Source organism: Lepidochelys kempii, chromosome 28, assembly GCF_965140265.1.
Source record: "Lepidochelys kempii isolate rLepKem1 chromosome 28, rLepKem1.hap2, whole genome shotgun sequence".
Classification (NCBI taxonomy): Eukaryota; Metazoa; Chordata; order Testudines; family Cheloniidae; genus Lepidochelys; species Lepidochelys kempii.
In genome coordinates this window covers 1,701,213-1,722,065 of record NC_133283.1, presented here as the reverse complement: position 1 = coordinate 1,722,065, position 20,853 = coordinate 1,701,213, and the positions used below count along the sequence as shown (strand labels likewise).

General features: G+C 49.2%; 1 non-coding gene across 1 annotated transcript; it reads right to left on the bottom strand.

Annotated features, from left to right (window-relative positions):
• Positions 1–937: 937 nt before the first annotated feature.
• TRNAG-UCC (transfer RNA glycine (anticodon UCC)) lies at positions 938–1,009 on the bottom strand. The gene has a single exon. It is a non-coding gene; the product is annotated as a tRNA-Gly (tRNA).
• Positions 1,010–20,853: the final 19,844 nt, after the last annotated feature.

Genomic DNA, 20,853 nt, shown 5'->3' with positions numbered 1-20,853 from the left:
CTGTGTTGACTAATTCCCCCAGTCTCCAACCTACCTGTGCAGTACAGCAGACATGGTCCTGCCCACCAGCTCCTCTCCACCACTTGCTTCCCCTTCCCCCACACCCCCTTAAAAATGATTGCTTGCCCCTCCCAGGCTTTCCTGGCAGCCCTGTTGCCAGGTCTCCAGTTTTAGACTGGAAACTCCAGTAGAAAACGGGACCTGAGTGTCCGGTTAGCAGTGCTGCCTGGAAACTAAAAGTCCAATTATAGGAGTAACCACATTAGCGTCTGTTCCTCCCACTCCCAACACCCACCCCAGAGCACTGGAAGAGACCCTGTCCTGCTGCCGCAGGCAGGGGGCAGCTCAGAGCAGAGAGAGACGAAGAGACTGGGCTAAAACCAGGTAAGTATGTGGGCAGGAGCAGGGTAGGATCCTGTTTACCTCCTCCTCAGCCCTGCTGCACTTGCAGTTTACCCCGGCCCCTCCCTTGCTCCAGGGACCAACCCTTGTTCCCGCCCCACTACGCTTTTGACCCCATCCCCTTTTACAATCATTCCCCAGGCGGGCCCACAAATATATTTGGTGCCAGGCGCACAAAAAGTTAATCCAGCCCTGAAGGTTAGGGGTCTGTTACAGGAGCGGGTGGGTGGGTGGGGTCTTCTGGCCTGCAAGGTGCAGGAGGTGGGACCAGATGATCACGCTGGTCCTTTCTGATCTTAAAGGCTCCAAATCTAAAAGGGAGAGGGAAGTAAAGGAAAAAAACGTAAAAATAAACCAAACATTGTAATACAAGGATGACTCCAACAGCTCACTGTATAGTCCCACCCCTTTCTTCCTCCACTGGGTGTTGAATGACCTGCTGGGATTTGGGACATCAATTCTCTCATTCCATTGATAAAATGATACAATGTGACTGAAATTAAACCAATTCCCAGCCAAGAAAACATCACATCGCTGCATTGGCTGCGAATCAAACCCAGGTCAACTGCTTGGAAGGCAGCTATACTCACCACTATACCACCAATGCACCTGGCAAATTATCTCTCCTGTGTGCCACTGATGCTTGCTAAATGACTCACCCCGCACAGAGCTAAGGAGCTGGCTGGAGAGGCTGGAGGTAGCCTGTCAACTGTGAGCACAGACAGGTTCCCAGCGTGACTGACAGATGGGGGCATGGACTCCACATCCTAGCCTGCCGTGGCACCAACCCCATCTCTGCCCTCAGAGAAGGGCAATGAAAATCGATGACCATAATGGCAAATTTTACCCCAGAAGGAAGGAGACAGCTCCTTTTAAAGCACGTTGTGCGTTGGTTCCTGCTATGTACAGATGGTTTTGTTGCTGCTGCTGATGCCAGTCCTTGGGCTTTGCTCGGATAAGGAACGATTCAGACTGTCACTCAAGTGAAGACGGGAGATGATTTTTTTGACAGGGACGGCTGCCTTGTCTTAAGGGTGTTTCTCAGTCACCTTCTAATCTAGTGGGTCCTTGATACATGCAGGCAGCCCCCACTCCTGCATCTCTCCCAAGGAAATAAAGTTTCTACACAAAATCCCAAAGCTTTTCACCAAAAGGAGGGAAAGGAAATGGCCACAAGATGGCACCAGGACATAAGGAAAGAAACACAACCCCATTCTTAGGGGTAAGCCATTAATATTTGTCAAGGTCCAAAATTGTTGATGAAGGTTTAGTCAGTGTGGACTCCGGTGGTGCATGGTACTTATCAAGCTGTACTGCATGGAGTGATGTTGAGGTTGTGAGTTCAAGCCTCTTCTGGAGCATCAGTTTTGGGGGATTTGATAGCAGCCTTCAACTACCTGAAGGGGGGTTCCAAACAAGATGTTCTCAGTGGTGGCAGATGACAGAACAAGAAACAGTGGTCTCAAGTTGCAGTGGGGGAGGTCTAATTTGGATATTAGGAAACACTATTTTACTAGGAGGGTGGTGAAGCACTGGAATGGGTTCCCTAGGAGGGAGGTGGAATCTCCATCCTTAGAGGTTTTTAATACCCGGATTGACAAAGCCCTGGCTGGGACGATTTAGTTGGGGATTGGTCCTGCTTTGAGCAGGGGGTTGGTCTAGATGACCTCCTGAGGTCCCTTCCAACCCTGATATTCTATGATTCTATGAATAAACAGAACGGTAATCATCAAGAGATCCATCCCCTGGGCCCATTCCCAGTGGCAAACAGAGGCTAGGGACACCATCCCTTCCCATGCTAGTTAATAGCCACTGATGGCTGTGATGAAGCGGGACTGTTCTTAATGTTTTCTCTGAATATTGTGGGGGTACCTCAGTTGATTGGGGACTCTGTGACAATAATTTATCTAGGGTTTTTTTGAACCCTGTTATAGTCTTGCCTTTATAACATCCTTTGGCAAGGAATTTCACAGGTTTACTGTGCATTATAGGAAGAAATACTTCCTTTTGTTCATTTCAAACCTGCAGCCTGTTCATTTCATTGGGTGACCCTTAGTTCTTGTGTTAGTCCTTTAAAAAATATTATGTGACATCTCTCCACCCCCACTTGTCTCTCATGTCCTGGGACCAACACAGATATAACAACACCTCAAACAACAAAGTTCAAAGTCAGTGCACATGGAAAAAGCATCTTGTGTTTCATTCCTTATGTCCTAGTCCCATTGTGTGGTATTTTTGCACAGAAACTTTATTTCCTCAGGAGAGACCCAGGAGTGGGGGCTGCATTCCTGTACCAAACAGTCACTAGAAGGAGGCAGACACAGGACAAGGCGTCCGTCACTGTGAAAAAATCATCTCCCTCTTGCAGGTCACTGGCAGCCTGAATTTGTTCCTTATTGTCCCGGAGTCTGGGAGGTGGAATCAGCACTATCCAGCCCCTCTGTATGTAGCAGGAACAAACACAAACCTTGGCTTTAAAACAAGCTGTCCCCTTCCTTCTCAGGAAAGATTTTTCTATGATTGAAGTTGAGCTTCAGTTCCCCTCTCCTGGGGGCGGGTTGGGTGTGGGGCCAGCTCCCAAGGAGCTCCATTTTCACCTTTGCCCCTTTCAGTCACTCTGGGATGGTAACTCTGCTCCCAGCTGTTAGGCGGCTTCCAGCTTACTAGCTCCATGGTTATGTGTCACCGCCTTTGCTAGCACCCATAACATACGGGAAAGCTGCCCACACTAGCTGTAGAGTGGTGAGCATAGCTGCCTTTGAAGCAGTGGACCTGGGTTTGATTCCCAGCCAATGCAATAATGGCTTTTCTCCTTTGTTGTTTCCTTGTCTGGAAGTGGTATAATTTCAGTCACATTGTGCTATAATCACATTATTAATAGAATGAGACAATACATTTCATAGAATCATAGAATCATAGAATATCAGGGTTGGAAGGGACCCCAGAAGGTCATCTAGTCCAACCCCCTGCTCAAAGCAGGACCAATTCCCAGTTAAATCATCCCAGCCAGGGCTTTGTCAAGCCTGACCTTAAAAACCTCTAAGGAAGGAGATTCTACCACCTCCCTAGGTAATGCATTCCAGTGTTTCACCACCCTCTTAGTGAAAAAGTTTTTCCTAATATCCAATCTAAACCTCCCCCACTGCAACTTGAGACCATTACTCCTCGTTCTGTCATCTGCTACCATTGAGAACAGTCTAGAGCCATCCTCTTTGGAACCCCCTTTCAGGTAGTTGAAAGCAGCTATCAAATCCCCCCTCATTCTTCTCTTCTGCAGGCTAAACAATCCCAGCTCCCTCAGCCTCTCCTCATAACTCATGTGTTCCAGTCCCCTAATCATTTTTGTTGCCCTTCGCTGGACTCTCTCCAATTTATCCACATCCTTCTTGAAGTGTGGGGCCCAAAACTGGACACAGTACTCCAGATGAGGCCTCACCAATGTCGAATAGAGGGGAACGATCACGTCCCTCGATCTGCTCGCTATGCCCCTACTTATACATCCCAAAATGCCATTGGCCTTCTTGGCAACAAGGGCACACTGCTGACTCATATCCAGCTTCTCGTCCACTGTCACCCCTAGGTCCTTTTCTGCAGAACTGCTGCCTAGCCATTCGGTCCCTAGTCTGTAGCTGTGCATTGGGTTCTTCCGTCCTAAGTGCAGGACCCTGCACTTATCCTTATTGAACCTCAACAGATTCCTTTTGGCCCAATCTTCCAATTGGTCTAGGTCCTTCTGTATCCTATCCCTCCCCTCCAGCGTATCTACCACTCCTCCCAGTTTAGTATCATCCGCAAATTTGCTGAGAGTGCAATCCACACCATCCTCCAGATCATTTATGAAGATATTGAATAAAACCGGCCCCAGGACCGACCCCTGGGGCACTCCACTTGATACCGGCTGCCAACTAGACATGGAGCCATTGATCACTACCCGTTGAGCCCGACAATTTAGCCAGCTTTCTACCCACCTTATGGTGCATTCATCCAGCCCATACTTCCTTAACTTGCTGACAAGAATACTATGGGAGACCGTGTCAAAAGCTTTGCTAAAGTCAAGAAACAATACATCCACTGCTTTCCCTTCATCCACAGAACCAGTAATCTCATCATAAAAGGCGATTAGATTAGTCAGGCATGACCTTCCCTTGGTGAATCCAAATTTCTCAAAGCCCAGCAGATCATAGAGGATGGAGGCATACAAGGGGCTGGAATGTGTCATCTGAGAAAGACAGAACACTTGGAAACCTGCTTCTCCCATCCCCTTGCCTTCTGTGTTATGTTTGTATTATGTTCCTGAATGATGGGGAAATAAAGTTTTGGGTCAGTTTTTGCTCCTGCAGATTCCTTTGCTGTTACAATTATGACATGAATAAAAGGGAGGGAATAATAGAATATCAGGGTTGGAAGGGACCTCAAGAGGTCATCTAGTCCAACCTCCTGCTCAAAAGCAGGACCAATCCCCAATTAAATCATCCCAGCCAGGGCTTTGTCAAGCCTGACCTTAAAAACTTCTAAGGAAGGAGATTCCACCACCTCCCTAGGCAACACATTCCAGTGTTTCACCACCCTCCTAGTGAAAAAGATTTTCCTAATATCCAACCTAAACCTCCCGCACTGAACTTGAGACCATTACTCCTTGTTCAGTCATCTGCTACCACTGAGAACAGTCTAGAGCCATCCTCTTTGGAACCCCCTTTCAGGTAGTAGAAAGCAGCTATCAAATCCCCCCTCATTCTTCTCTTCCTCAGACTAAACAATCCCAGTTCCCTCAGCCTCTCCTCATAAGTCATGTGTTCCAGACCCCTAATCATTTTTGTTGCCCTCCGCTGGACTCTTTTCAATTTTTCCACATCCTTCTTGAAGCGTGGGGCCCAAAACTGGACACAGTACTCCAGATGAGGCCTCACCAATGTCAAATAGAGGGGAACGATCACATCCCTCAATCTGCTGGCAATGCCCCTACTTATACATCCCAAAATGCCATTGGCCTTCTTGGCAACAAGGGCACACTGTTGACTCATCTCCAGCTTCTCATCCACTGTCACCCCTAGGTCCTTTTCCACAGAACTGCTGCCGAGCCATTCAAAAGCGTTGCTAAAGTCAAAGAATAACACGTCCATTGCTTTCCCCTCATCCACAGAGCCAGTTATCTCGTCATAGAAGGCAATTAGATTAGTCAGGCATGACTTGCCCTTGGTGAATTCATGCTGACTGTTCCTGATCACTTTCCTCTCCTCTAAGTGCTTCAGGTCATGCTCCATGATTTTTCCAGGGACTGAGGTGAGACTGACTGGCCTGTAGTTCCCAGGATCCTCCTTCTTCCCTTTTTTAAAGATGGGCATTACATTAGCCTTTTTCCAGTCGTCCGGGACTTCCCCCGATCGCCATGAGTTTTCAAAGATAATGGCCAATGGCTCTGCAATCTCATCCGCCAACTCCTTTAGCACTCTCGGATGCAGCACATCTGGCCCCATGGACTTGTGCTCGTCCAGCTTTTCTCTACAGTCCCGAACCACTTCTTTCTCCACAGAGGGCTGGTCACCTCCTCCCCCTGCTGTGCTGCCCAGTGCAGCAGTCTGGGAGCTGACCTTGTTCGTGAAGACAGAGGCAAAAAAAGCATTGAATACATTAGCTTTTTCCACATCCTCTGTCACTAGGTTGCCTCCCTCATTCAGTAAGGGGCCCACACTTTCCTGGTACTCTTAACATCTCTTGCAACTCCAGGTGTGATTTGGCCTTCCTGTTTTCTCTCCTGCATGCCCGAGCAATATTTTTATACTCCTCCCTGGTCATTTGTCCAATCTTCCACTTCTTGTAAGCTTCTTTTTTGTGTTTAAGATCAGCAAGGATTTCACTGTTAAGCCAAGCTGCTCGCCTGCCATATTTACTATTCTTTCCACACATTGGGATGGTTTGTCCCTGTAACCTCAATAAGGATTCTTTCAAGTACAGCCAGCTCTCCTGGACTCCTTTCCCCCTCATGTTATTCTCCCAGAGGATCCTGACCATCAGTTCCCTGAGGGAGTCAAAGTCTGCTTTTCTGAAGTCCAGGGTCCGTATTCTGCTGCTCTCCTTTCTTCCCTGTGTCAAGATCCTGAACTCGACCATCTCATGGTCACTGCCTCCCAGGTTCCCATCCACTTTTGCTTCCCCTACTAATTCTTCCCGGTTTGTGAGCAGCAGGTCAAGAAGAGTTCTGAACCTAGTTGGTTCCTCCAGCACTTGCACCAGGAAATTGTCCCCTACACTTTCCAAAAGCTTCCTGGATTGTCTGTGCACCGCTGTATTGCTCTCCCAGCAGATATCAGGGTGATTGAAGTCTCCCATGAGAACCAGGGCGTGCAATCTAGTAACTTCCGTGAGTTGCCGGAAGAAAGCCTCGTCCACCTCATCCCCCTGGTATAGCAGACTATAGAGTCTATAGCAGACTCCCACCACCTCCCTTCTTGCTCACACTTCTAAACTTAATCCAGAGACTCTCAGGTTTTTCTGCAGTTTCATACTTGAGCTCTGGGCAGTCATACTGCTCCCTTCCATACAGTGCAACTCCCCCACCTTTTCTGCCTTGCCTGTCCTTCCTGAACAGTTTATATCCATCCATGACAGTGCTCTAGTCATGTGAGTTATCCCACCAAGTCTCTGTTATTCCAATCACATCATAATTCCTTGACTGTGCCAGGATTTCCAGTTCTCCCTCTTGCATTTGTGTATAGGCACTTGAGATAACTCGCTGATCATCCCTCTTTCTCAGTATGAGGCAGGAGCCCTCCCCTCTCGCGCACTCTTGCTCATGCTTCCTCCCGGTGTGACAAAGTGGGACTGTGCTTAATGTTACCTCTGAATATTGTGGGGGTGCCTCAGTTTCTCCTATGCAGTTCTTAAGTATCTAGGTGGTGGGATAAGGGTGTATGATCATTGCAGAGCCCTAGAGGGCAGGTGTGTGCAGGGGTCTGGGCACAGAGAGTGGCCAATACCCTGTTTCCTGGCAACTGATGGCCTGGGCCCTTCCCCCTGCAAGGTGAAAGCTAAAGGGTTGGAGAACAAAGGAATCAGGTGACCTCCTGGCCCGGAAAGGGACAAAGCCCAGAGGAGGAGGGGCTGGAGGGGGAGTCAGTTTGGGGCTGGCTGGGGACGTGGAGTGAAGTGCAGACGTCGCTATCTGGCTCACTGCCCCCCAAAATGGACCTGGCTTAGGGGTCCTGTTCTCTGCACCTACAAGCTCTGTTTTAGACCATGTTCCTGTCATCTAATAAACCTTCTGTTTTACTGGCTCGCTAAGAGTCACATCTGACTGCGGAGTTGGGGTGCAGGGCCCTCTGGCTTCCCCAGGAGCCCGCCTGGGCGGACTCGCTGTGGGAAGCGCACAGAGGGGCAGAGAGGAGGCTGAATGCTCTGAGGTTAGACCCAGGAAGGTGGAAGCTGTGTGAGCTGTGTGTCCTGGAGACAGGCTGCTCACAGAAAGGAGACTTCCCCAGAGTCCTGACTGGCTTCGTGGGGAGCAGTTCCAGAGCATCACCCGGGGACTCCGTGACACCCGGTATCCCACTTCCCCACTTATCTCAGGGCTTTGGTCTCTTTCCCCCGGTGAACCTAGTTTAAAGCCCTCCTCACTAGGTTAGTGAGCCTGTTTGCGAAGATGCTCTTCCCTCTCTTCGTTAGGTGGCTCCCATCTCTACCTAGCACTCCTCCTTCTTGGAACACCATCCCATGGTCAAAGAATCCAAAGCCTTCTCTCTGACACCACCTGCGTAGCCATTCGTTGACTTCCATGATTCAACGGTCTCTACCCAGGCCTTTTCCTTCCACAGGGAGGATGGACGAGAATACCACTTGCGCCTCAAACTCCTTTATCCTTCTTCCCAGAGCCACGTAGTCCGCAGTGATCCGCTCAAGGTCATTCTTGGCAGTATCATTGGTGCCCACTTGGAGAAGCAGGAAGGGGTAGCAATCCAAGGGCTTCCATCACATCGTGAATCCTAGCTCCTGGCAAGCAGCAGACGTCTCGGTTTTCCCGGTTGGGGTGGCAGATAGATGACTCAGTCCCCCTGAGGAGAGAGTCCCCGACCACCGCCACCCACCTCCTTCTCTTGGGAGCGATGGTCCTGGAACTAGGACAGTGCATCTCATGCCTTCCAATCAGCGGAGTCTCCTTCTGTTCCCTCCCTCAAATGTATCATCTAGTCCACTCTCTGCATTAGTACCTGTGGAGAGAACATGGAAATGGTTACTTACCTGTATCTGCATTGCTGGTACATGGACACTCCCCTTTCTTCTTCTGGAGTTCACATGCTGCCAAATTTCTTCACCGTCCTCCTGTCCCCGCTGCGCAGCCTGCTCTGAATCTTCAGAACGTTGTGTCCATAGAAGCCTATCCTGACGTCTGTCCAGGAAATCTTCAGTTTCTCTTATGCAACACAGGGTCTATACCTGTTGCTCCGGACCCTGAACCTTCTCTTCCAATACAGAGACCAGCTTGCACTTAGTACAGACAAAGTCGCTTCTGTTCTGTGGAAGAAAGACAAACATGGCACATCCAGCGCAGGTCACAACAGCTGAACGCTCCCCATCCATATTACCCCCTTCCTTCTACAAGCTTACTCGGGAGTTGTAGTAACTACTCAGAGAAGCCAGCGAGATGTAAGCCTCAGTGGACTCTCCCCGGGCGAACTCCCAGGCAAACTCCTTCTGTTAGTCTGCTGGTTCGCAGCTGACTGGCTTTTTATAACAGTCAGGCCCACTCAAGGCTCACCTGGACCAAAGCACTCCCAATTCACACTTTTCAAACAACCAATCAAGCACACGGTCAAACTGTCAAACTGTCCCCACAACAGACACTCCGATACTCCCCAACACAGCCTCCTTAATGCAGCCCTTAGCGTACCTCCTCTCAGGCAGATACCAGGCAAACTCCCTCTGTTAGCCTCTCCACTGCTCAGCTGGTTCGCAGCTGACTGACTTTGTATAAATAAAATATAAATAAACCCCAAATTGCAATACAGTTAGGGAAAGAGAAGATCACAGTTAAGCCAAACACTTCAAAATAAAAAATAAAACTAAAGAGGGATGGGTGGGCAAATAGATCAGGTATGTGGAGATCCCCTTGATATTTGAACTCAGATTGCTAGAATCAAAGTTCAGATTTGACACTGTAGAAAACCACTCTGATGAGCAAGATTGAGTGGGACACCTGTTCTGCCTCAATCATGTATTGTCTCTCTCTGTGTTCTCTCTCTCTTTCTTCTCCCCCATTTCTCTTCTCCAGTGTCTCTGCCTTTCTCCCTTTGCTCCCTCTCCCTCTGCCCTTTCCCAGGAACTCTACAGCATTTCGGAAAACCCAGAGCTTCCATGTTCTGCACATGATCCTGTGTCAGAGGATGTGTGACCCAGGTCAGAACCAGTCACCAGAACAATATGACCCTTTATTGGAGACTTCTCTGCCTACTCTGCAATTTACGCCTGCCCCCCACTAAAAGGGGTGGGGCACAGCTCTGACTGAGAGGCCCTGCAGGGGAAATTTCAGCCCAAAGACAAACTTGTATGAAATGTTGCGAAGGGAAGAGCTCCCGCCCCCCAGAAAACCCCAGAACTCTAGTGTCACCCCCATGACACCAGCACAGGGAACCCAGTGGGATGGGGTTACAGAATACAAGGCGGGAGGGAGCAGGGGAGAGAGGTGACAGGGAGTCTCTCTTCACTTTCTGTTCTTCTCTTTTAGGCACTACAGTTACAGCAGGGAGGGGTTTGTTTCATTATTAGGGCTCCGTGTCTGTCACGAAGGTGGTGGAAGTGATGGATTCTGTGACTTCCTGCGACCTCTGTGACTTCTGCAGTGGCCACTGTGGCTGACTCCAGGACCGTCCAAGCACCTGGCTGCGGGGACTGCCCGAGCAGCAGCCAATGCGGCTGGCCCTGGGGACTGCTTGAGCAGCGGTTCCGAGGGCGGCGGGAGCAGCCGCAGCTCAGTGTCCGCTGGCAGCACTCCTGGAGCAGCAGCTGGCTCCCTGGGGTTCCCTCCTCCCTGGCAGCAGCTGGAGTGTCAGCAGGCCCCCGGGGCTTCTCCCCGGTAGCTGGTACTCATTATCAATCAAATAAATTGAAACACTTCCACCTGAAAATGGATTTAGCCCAGGACCCTCAGAGTCAGCAGCTCTTACAACCCCCACTGAGCTCTCTGGTCAGGTGTCCTCGCGCTGGAAGCCTCCTGTTTAGATCCTAAAATAGCGTTTTTGCACCAGGGAGCTGAAATTTTGCACAGGACGTTGTAGCTCCACCATTATTTTACTGAATTGCTTCAAAACAGAAAGTCTCCCAAGGGCCAGGCTCTCTGCCATGGAAACAGCTGCCACAGCTCTCCAGGAGTCTGTGCACCACTCAGCAAAGTACAAACCTGCTCCGCACTGAAGTGAGGTCAGACAGTGACAGTAACGCGAATACTTCAGACTATTAACCCTAGGTCCCTTTCTTCCTGTAACCCAGGACATGCCAGTCAACGGTTAGCCATGGTGTTATCTTCATCTTAAAATACCTCTCAGTATGTTTAACAGAGGAAGTGAAACCCCCTCCCACCAATGGCTCCCTGTTAAGGAGTTGTTCCATACCTGCCCCTGGAGACTGGTTTTACACCCTTAGAGCTTTTTCTCTTCAAACCCCTTATCCCAATCTATGGGCCAACCTCCGCATTTCAGAGTTTAGCGTTTACTCTCATCACCCTAGTACGGCACTTTCCATGTGAATTAGACAAAGTAAGTGGGGGAAGCTACAAGGCTAATGAAAACTGATGCTCTGGGTGAGGCCTGAACTCACAACCCCAGCAGTGTGCCTCCCTGCACTGACCAGCTGCACCCCTGTAGGTGCTTTGTAGACTAACTTGGGAAGTAGGCAGTTACCTGTGTCTGTGGTTCACCACTTTGGCTGGTAACTGAAAGGCTGCTGGTTCAAACCCAACTAAAGATGGAGATCTTTTTAAGTGATGAGAATCCAGTACATTTTAACAGGTAGAAAATCTCCTCTATTCTGGTCTAGCCTCGTTTGACTCCTGCCCATCTTCTTCCTCCTCCCTCAGTGTCTTTCCTTCCCCACTGGGGACATGCAGAGATGAACCCTGGTCAGTCTGTGTCACAGACAGTCTGTATCGCATAGAGCGGTGCTTTTCAAACTGTGCAATGGAAGGCACTGGGTTGCAGCGACTCTGGCCAGCACCACCGACCTGGCCGTTAAAGGTCCCATTGGCTAAGGCAGGCTAGTCCCTATCTCTTCTGACACCCCAGAAGTAGCCAGCAGCAGGTGTGGCTCCTAGGCGGGGCGGGGGCGCACAGGGCTCCGCAAGCTGCCCCCAAGCTGGCCAATGGGAGCTGGGGGTGGTGCCTGCTGGCAAGAACCACACGGAGCCACTTGCACACCTCCACCTAGGAGATAGACCTGCTGCTGGCCGCTTCTGGAGCGCAGCATGGTCTGCAGTGCCAAGACAGGCAGGAAGCCTGCCTTAGCACCCCCGCTGTGCTGCTGACTGGAGCCACGTGAGGTAACCCCGCACCCCTGCCCCCTCTCCCCAGGTGCTTTAGGGGGGCCCTAGAGCCCAGCATGGAGCTGCTGTCCCTGCAGGGTCCCTGGGAGTCACAAAAGGGTGATGTGAGGTTACTGCCCTGTCTGTCCTGGGGTGGGGGCCGGAGCCCCTGGAACAGCCTTGTGGGGACTCAGCCCTGTGGCGAATTCACTGTCTGTAGAAAAGCACTTCTAGGAATTGGGATTCCCAGTGTTCATTATACTGGCATGAAGGAGAAGAAAGAGTTAATGCTTGAGAAAAGTCTGGGAGCTTTGGGTGTGAAGGAGGGTGCCCAGCTCTCAGTCTGCAGAATGGCCAATCTCAAATGCTCGAAAACTCTGAGTCAGGCTCACCAAAATCATGAGATGGGCTTCAAAATCATGAGATTATGTAAAATTAATAGATTTGGGGATCTTTTTATTTGCCTTCTGCTTGATGAGCCTTTAGGACGCACTGGGGTGACATTTTGAAGCCTTCTCCAAAGCCACAAGGGCGAGAAACGTACTGTTTCTTTAAGAACAAAGGCTAAAATCATCACATCTCCACTTGACTCCAGGAGCTGGGGCTTTAAGGAAAGCAATAACTCTCATGAGACTCAAGGCAAAATCATGAGTGTTGGCAGCACTGAGTCGGACTGAGTCTTCATTCTCTGGGATTCCCTGGAGCAGGGGTTCCCAACCTTGTTCCTTCTGTGGCCCCCGCCAAACATGTGTTAGTCTGTATTCGCAAAAAGAAAAGGAGTACTTGTGGCACCTTAGAGACTAACCAATTTATTTGAGCATGAGCTTTCGTGAGCTACGGCTCACTTCATCAGATGCATACCGTGGAAACTGCAGAAGACATTATATACACACAGAGACCATGAAACAATACCTCCTCCCACCCCACTGTCCTGCTGGTAATAGCTTATCTAAAGTGATCATCAAGTTGGGCCATTTCCAGCACAAATCCAGGTTTTCTCACCCTCTGCCCCCCCATACACAAACTCACTCTCCTGCTGGTAATAGCCCATCCAAAGTGACCACTCTCTTCACAATGTGTATGATAATCAAGGTGGGCCATTTCCTGAGGGGGGTGAGGGAATGAGAGAACCTGGATTTGTGCAGGAAATGGCCCACCTTGATTATCATATCACTGTGAAGAGAGTGGTCACTTTGGATGGGCTATTACCAGCAGGAGAGTGAGTTGGGGGGGGGGGGGCAGAGGGTGAGAAAACCTGGATTTGTGCTGGAAATGGCCCAACTTGATGATTACTTTAGATAAGCTATTACCAGCAGGCCAGTGGGGTGGGAGGAGGTATTGTTTCATATTCTCTGTGTGTATATAAAGTCTGCTGCAGTTTCCACGGTATGCATCCCATGAAGTGAGCTGTAGCTCACGAAAGCTCATGCTCTAATAAATTGGTTAGTCTCTAAGGTGCCACAAGTCCTCCTTTTCTTTTTACCATCAACTAAGTAGCATTCGCTAGGCAAGGGTCATGGGTTCCAAAACTCTGTGAATGGAGAGAGGCTGGGGACAAGTATTAATACTTGGTGGCATGGGCCCCTGGGTGAGGGCCTTACATGCTAATTGCACTTTCTCCACTGTGGAATATCGAGCCAATTTTGATTCCATTGGGAGTCTAGTTACAGGCTGCTGAGCTCACTTTGGGCTAATGGTGCACCAGCACTGAGGCTCCCCTACTAGAAGCTGAATTCACCAAAGAGCTGAACTGACTAAGAGCTGAAATCACTGAGCGTTGTGTTAAGTAGCGGGGGAGCCTGAAGATCTATTGTGGAGCAGTTTGCGGGACGGCTGGAGTGCCTTGTGGACAGGCTGGTGGAGCAGTTTGTGGGAAGGCTGGAGCTGCTTGTGGGCAGCGGAGCTGAGCGGAGCCGAGTGAAGCAGTTCGTGGGGCGGCTGGCGGAGCGGAGCTAAGGACTATGGAGCTGTGGGGTGGTCAGCTTCAGATCACGTAAGGTGCCCCTTACCTCTCTTCCCCCTCCCCCCCATCTCCACCCAGGTTGGGATATAAACTTTCGAACTTTGGGGCTGCCCTGACCAGGGACAGAGACTTTTGGGTCATTGGACTTTTGGGACTTTGGGTGATTTGGGGTTGCTGGACTCAAGAACCAAAGGGAAAGGGCATGCCCCAATTTGCTTGGGGTGGGTTCTTTGCTCATGGGTTGTGTTATGAATCCGGTTGGTGGTGTTTCCCCAACATAATGCCACATTGTTTCTCTCTGTTATTAAAAGGCTTTTGCTACACTCAGACTATGTGCTTGCGAGAGGGGGAGTATTGCCTCTTGGAGGCGCCCAGCGGGGGTGGTATAGATTTGTCCCAGGTCACTGGGTGGGGGCTCGAGCCGGTTTGCATTGTGTTATTGGAATGAATCCCCTAGATATTGAACCCAGCCCTTGTTGCTGCCAACTCTGACGGGCAGAAGGGTTACATAATGTGATATTATCCTTCAATCCTAGTGTCACCATCGATAACATTGCTTGTTCAGCCTGCTAGTTTACCAGTCTGGACCTTAGAATCATAGAATCATAGAAGATCAGGGTTGGAAGAGACCTCAGGAGGTCATCTAGTCCAACCCCCTGCTCAAAGCAGGACCAACCCCAACTATATCATCCCAGTCAGGGCTTTGTCAATCTGGGTATTAAAAACCTCTAAGGATGGAGATTCCACCTCCCCCCTAGGGAACCCATTCCAGTGCTTCACCACCCTCCTCGTGAAATAGTGTTGCCTAATATCCAACCTAGATCTCCCCCCCGGCACAGCAACTTGAGACCATTGCTCCTTGTTCTGTCTTCTGCCACCACTGAGAACATCTTGTTTGGAACCCCCCTTCAGGTAATTGAAGGCTGCTATCAAATCCCCCAAAACTGATGCTCCAGAAGAGGCTTGAACTCACAACCTCAACATCACTCCATGCAGTACAGCTTGATAAGTACCATGCACCACCGGAGTCCACACTGGCTAAACCTTCATCAACAATTTTGGACCTTGACAAATATTAATGGCTTACCCCTAAGAATGGGGTTGTGTTACTTTCCTTATGTCCTGGTGCCATCTTGTGGCCATTTCCTTTCCCTCCTTTTGGTGAAAAGCTTTGGGATTTTGTGTAGAAACTTTATTTCCTCGGGAGAGATGCAGGAGTGGAGGCTGCCTGCATGTATCAAGGACCCACTAGATTAGAAGGTGACCGAGAAACACCCTTAAGACAAGGCAGCCGTCCCTGTCAAAAAAATCATCTCCCGTCTTCACTTGAGTGACAGTCTGAATCGTTCCTTATCCGAGCAAAGCCCAAGGACTGGCATCAGCAGCAGCAACAAAACCATCTGTACGTAGCAGGAACCAACGCACAACATGCTTTAAAAGGAACTGTCTCCTTCCTTCTGGGGTAAAATTTGCCATTATGGTCATCGATTTTCATTGCCCTTCTCTGAGGGCAGAGATGCACAATGCAAATGAATGCACCATAGGGCAAAATGACACACTGCAAAAGAGCTCAGCTCAAGCCAACACAACACAAGGCAGTGCAAAAACAATACACCATGAAACAATGCATCAGAGTGCAAAGTGATACTATGCAAAACAGCTCAGCGTGGAACAACAACACAGCACAAAACCACACAACAGAATCATATAGAAAGGTAGGGCAGGGAGGGACCCCAAGATTCAGGACCAAGTATCACTAGGCCATCCCTGACAGGTGTTTGCATAACCCCTTCTTAAAATCCTCCAATGAAGGAGATTCTGCAACTTCCCATTGAGGCCTATGCCATGCAATCGACAACGCTTGACTTGTGGCTAAGGGCCAGGCTGTGACTCAGAACATTTGGATTCAGTTCCCAGTTTGGCCCCATTATACTCTGTGAAAACATGGACAAATTACATCACATCTTCAGGCCTCAGTTTCCACATCTGTAAAATAGGAACCGCCCTCCCACACTTCATCTATTTTGCCTGTGAGCTCTTGGCAGCAAGGACTCTCTCTCTCACTTGAGTTGTACAATACCTGGCAGAATCAGGGGCACCCACCCTTGGATGGGGTCTCTGCAGGGGGATTAAAGGGATGGGCTAACAATCACACTTCACGTCTCAAACTGCTCTGTGGCTGGGGGTTCAGGAGGGACTGTTCCCATGTAATAAAGTATGGAAAGGTCATTGTGCAGCCGGTGGGGAAGGGGTTAGAGTTCTCTTTGCTATTTCTGAAATTGGCCACTCTCACAGCCAGGATATCTGCTAGGGGAGGGGAAATACAAGGCTTAATGGAAAAGGAGTACTTGTGGCACCTTAGAGACTAACCAATTTATTTGAGCATGAGCTTTCGTGAGCTACAGCTCACTTCATCGGATGATCAGATGTGGCTGGGAGGGGAGGGGGGGAATTAACCCCCCCACACACCTCCAATATGCAAAATCATAAAATCATAGGCCTGTAAAGGACCTTGAGAGGTCATCTAGTCCAGCCCCCTGCTCTCATAAGTATAATCTCTAGACCATCCCTGATAGGTGTTGGTCTAACTTGCTCTTAAAAACCTCCAATGACAGAGATTCCACAGCCTCCATGGGAAATTTACTCCAGTGCCTAACCACCCTGACAGTTAGGAATTTTTTCCTAATGTCCAACCTAAACCACCCTTGATGCTATTTAAGACCATTGCATCTTGTCCTATCCTCAGATTAAGAATAATTTGTCTCGGCTGTGATCATGTCTCCTCTCTGTCTTCTCTTCTCCAGACTAACACCCAATTTTTTTTCAAATTTCCCTCCTCGCTCATGTTTTCTAGCCCTTTCATCATTTTTGTTGCTCTTCTCTGGACTCTCTCCAATTTGTCCACATCTTTCCTGAAACATGGTGCCCAGAACAGGCCGTAACACTCCAGTTGAGGCCTAATCAGCGCGGATTCCCTCCAGAAAAGAAGGGCTGCAATTAAAAAACCCAGGGAACACCTCAAACATGAAAGGAGTTTAAAAAAAATCAATATGTGAAATTAAACAGGAAATGGCAAAATCTGAAATTTTACAGCTGTGTTTAATGATTAAAAAGAAAAGGATGCAAATATGAGCAATTTGAGATCCACTCTTACAAATTAGAGGAACTATCGGGCAGGCAGGTGGCATGGCCCCCAGTGGCCCAGCACCCAGAGCACTGGGGGGAGCGGGGGGTGTGACACAGCTGCCAGCGGCCCCAGCATCAGGTAGGTGGGCGATGCAGCCCCCAGTAGCTCCAGCACCCAGAGAACTGCAAAAGTAATCAACTGTTGAGAATAAGCCACTTCCACTTTAATTTAATTGGCCTCATTAGTATTGACCCCCTATTTGGTAAGGCAACTCCCATCTTTTCATGTGCTGTAATATATATACTGCTTACTGTATTTTTCACTCCATGCATCTGGTGAAGTGGGTTTTAGCCCATGAAAGCTTATGCCCATACACATTTGTTAGTCTCTAAGGTGCCACAAGCACTCCTCATTATTTTTGCAGTCAGCAAAGGAGTACTGTCTGGGGATGTAGCTCAGTGGTAGAGCACATGCTTTGCAGGTATGAGGGCCTGGGTTCAATCTCCACATTTGCTTTTTGCCCTGCTGTTTTTCAGATGCCCAGCTGGGAGCCAAGCAGTCTCCATGCATGAGTTTTAATCCTGATCACTGAAGGACAAGGGCCAACCTCATGGAAGCGCTGTAGGGTTTCTGCTCCTAAATCACCTGGGTGCTTTCAAGATTCCCATCCACTGGGCTGCTTGATGAGGAAGAAGGGAGAATCCTCCAGGACTGAGGGGCAAGGACACAGAGGATCAGTCAGTGCCCAGAGAGGAGAGAGGTCAGTGATTTACACGCAACAGGGGACACTGTCTCTTTGTGGGGACAGGAGTCAAGGGCAGCGTGTTTGCGATGATGCTGATGATGAATAGAAAAAAAGGCTGGAGTCAATGCAACATGAGGGCATAGAAGGGGAAGGAGAAGGGCAGCTCCACAGAGGACCATGGGTTGTCATACACCCCAGTTCATAAGAACACAACATAAGAACAACCACACTGGGTCAGACCGAAGGGCCATCTAGCCCAGTGTCCTGTTTTCTGACAGTGGCCAATGCCCCAGAGGGAATGAACAGAATAGGTGATCATCAAGTCATCATCTCCTGTCTCCCATTCCCATCTTCTGGCAATTTCTCAACCATTGATGGACCTATCCTCCATGAACTTGTCTAGTTCTTTTTTGAACCCTGTTATAGTCATGGCCTTCACAACATCCTTTGGCAAAGAGTTCCAAAAGTTGACTGTGCACTGTGTGAAGAAATACTTCCTTCTGTATGTTTTAAACCTGCTGCCGGTTGATTTCATTTGGTGACCCCTAATTCTTGTGTCATGAGGAATAAATAACACTTCCTTTTTTACTTTCTCCACACCAGTCATGATTTTATAGACCTCTATCATATCCCTCCCCCTTTGTTGTCTCTTTTCCAAGCTGAAAAGTCCCAGTCATTAATCTTTCCTCATATGGAAGTTGTTCCATAACCCTAATAATTTTTGTTGCCCTTTTCTAACCTTTTCCAATTCCAATATATCTTTTTTGTGATGGGGTGACCATATCTGCACACAGTGTTCAAGATGTGGGTGTACCATGGATTTATATCATAGAATCATAGATGATTAGGGTTGGAAGAGACCACAGGGGGTCATCTAGTCCTATCCCCTGCTTAAAGCACCCTGGCTTGTCCTAGATAGAGAGAAAAGACAAACAGGGACCCAGCACCGCTACAGTGATCCCATGGAAAAGAACCTGGTTGGGAGTGGGGTGAACATTTCATCTGGACAAAGGGGAGCTGAAATCCCTAAGTGTCATTGAATTTAAGCAATGCAAGCTTCAAACCCTGTACGGCTGGAGTTCAGGTGCATCAGCAGGAAGTTGAGATGAAGGAATCTGGAGAGTACATCAGTCCTAATCTACGTTTCTGCTTGTTTATTTTTTGGTAGGAGAAATGAATGCAGCCTCTGTTCCAGTCATGAGGAAGACACTAGAAAGAGAGGTTTCAGAGTAACAGCCGTGTTAGTCTGTATTCGCAAAAAGAAAAGGAGTACTTGTGGCACCTTAGAGACTAACCGCAAATCTAAATATCCCTAAATTGCTGGTATATTAGGTCATTAATTGAACATTCCTCATCTGTGAAAGGGTTCAAAGAAACTAAGCTGTTGGATATAATTTGTTCATTGAGACCTTTTAAGCTTCTGCTTATAACAGTCTCAATAAGGTTTATATCGGTGTTGTGGTGAGGTGGCGGCTTTAATTGGCTCTGAGGTTGTGGCATAGAAAGTAAGCAATAATTTGGTTCTGAAATATTCAATTAGCTCAATCTGGATTGCACTGGTTGGTTTCAATTCCCAGTTTTAGGCTATATAAGGGTTGATTTTCTGTTGTATTAATCTGATGATTTGCCTAAGATGGTGACTTGGTTCCAATGTAATATCATTGTTAACTCATGGGTCACCTAGGGAGGTGGTAGAATCTCCTTCCTTAGAAGTTTTTAAGGTCAGGCTTGACAAAGCCCTGGCTGGGATGATTTAGTTGGGAATTGGTCCAGCTTTGAGCAGGGGGTTGGACTAGATGACCTCCTGAGGTCCCTTCTGTGACATTGTACCCCATAATGCTTTAAGGGACTATGCCATAACTGGAATATATTTTATGCTACATGTGCCCTGTAACATATCTCTGTAAAGGTTATGATCTATTGAATCTATTAATCCTATTTGTATGCATGTATCATTTTTTGTATTCAAAGTTATGGATATTGGCTGTGTACTTGTTTGATTCTGAGTAGGTTTTAGTGAAGCAGTTGGTCAGCTTCCTGAGAAAAGACCAATCTCAGTAAGTGCCCAATCAAGAAGCCCTTAAGACAACAATGAACTTGGAGATGCCAATCCACATCTGGGTTTTCCCAGGAATGTGGCTTAGCTGGTAAGAAACTCAGTCATGCATGGACATGTGATGTGCCCAGGTGACTTCAAAACTCCATTTTGTAGCTGGACTTTGCATAGGAGAGAGGAGGGGTCTAGCTCAAACCAGGCAGGGCACTGAAGTCCTAAGCTGACAGGACAGGAAAGCAGTAGCAGAAGTAGTCTTGGTGTAAGCGGACTGTTGCCCCCTTACTAACATTCAGTGGGGGTGTTTTAGTTGCTTGCCCCCAGTACTCAAAGGGGAAGGGTCGATGGGGAATCAGGACCCTGAGACTGACAGTCCCCAGGAACAATGGGGAGAGACCAGAGCTCCAGGTCAGCCTGAGTGACAGGGCGGGCAGGCTAATACCGGAGTCAGGAGGCCGGGGAGGTCCCGTCCTCCCTGTGAGCTGGATTTGCCTGGGTCAGACAGAGTGGGGCCGAGCTAAGGAGAAAGCAGGAGCCCAAGCTAAGCTGGGGAGCAGAGCTGGGCCAGATCCAGAGGGACCAGAAAAGCAGTCCAGAGAGAGCAGCCCCTGTCCTGGGAGCAGAGCTGCAGCCCCAAAGCCAGAGGCGCAGCCCAGAGGGAGCAGACTTGCCCTGGGAGCAGAGCTGCAGCAACCGGAGCCGGAGGAGCAGCCCAGGGGGCTGGAGGCAGAGCAGCGAGGCAGAGTGGAGCTGGAGCTAAGACAGAGTGAAGCTGGGGCTGGGGCTGGGGCTGGGGCTGGGGCTGGAGCAGTCCGGAGCCGGGTGCAGTGAGCAGCTGGGAGGACCGAGGGGGACCCTGGGCAGTGGGCCCAGCACAGAGAGACGCCTCAGCCAAGAGGTTCTGCCGGCCAGACTCGGAGGAGGATATTAAACCCTGACAAGGCAGAGGCAATGGTGGGAAGAAGGGCCCTGCCACCTAGAGCCTGAGAGCGTGTGGCCACCACCAGAGCGAGTGTCCAACCCGCAGCATCCCTGCAGCACGGCCAGGGCCAGAGAAGGG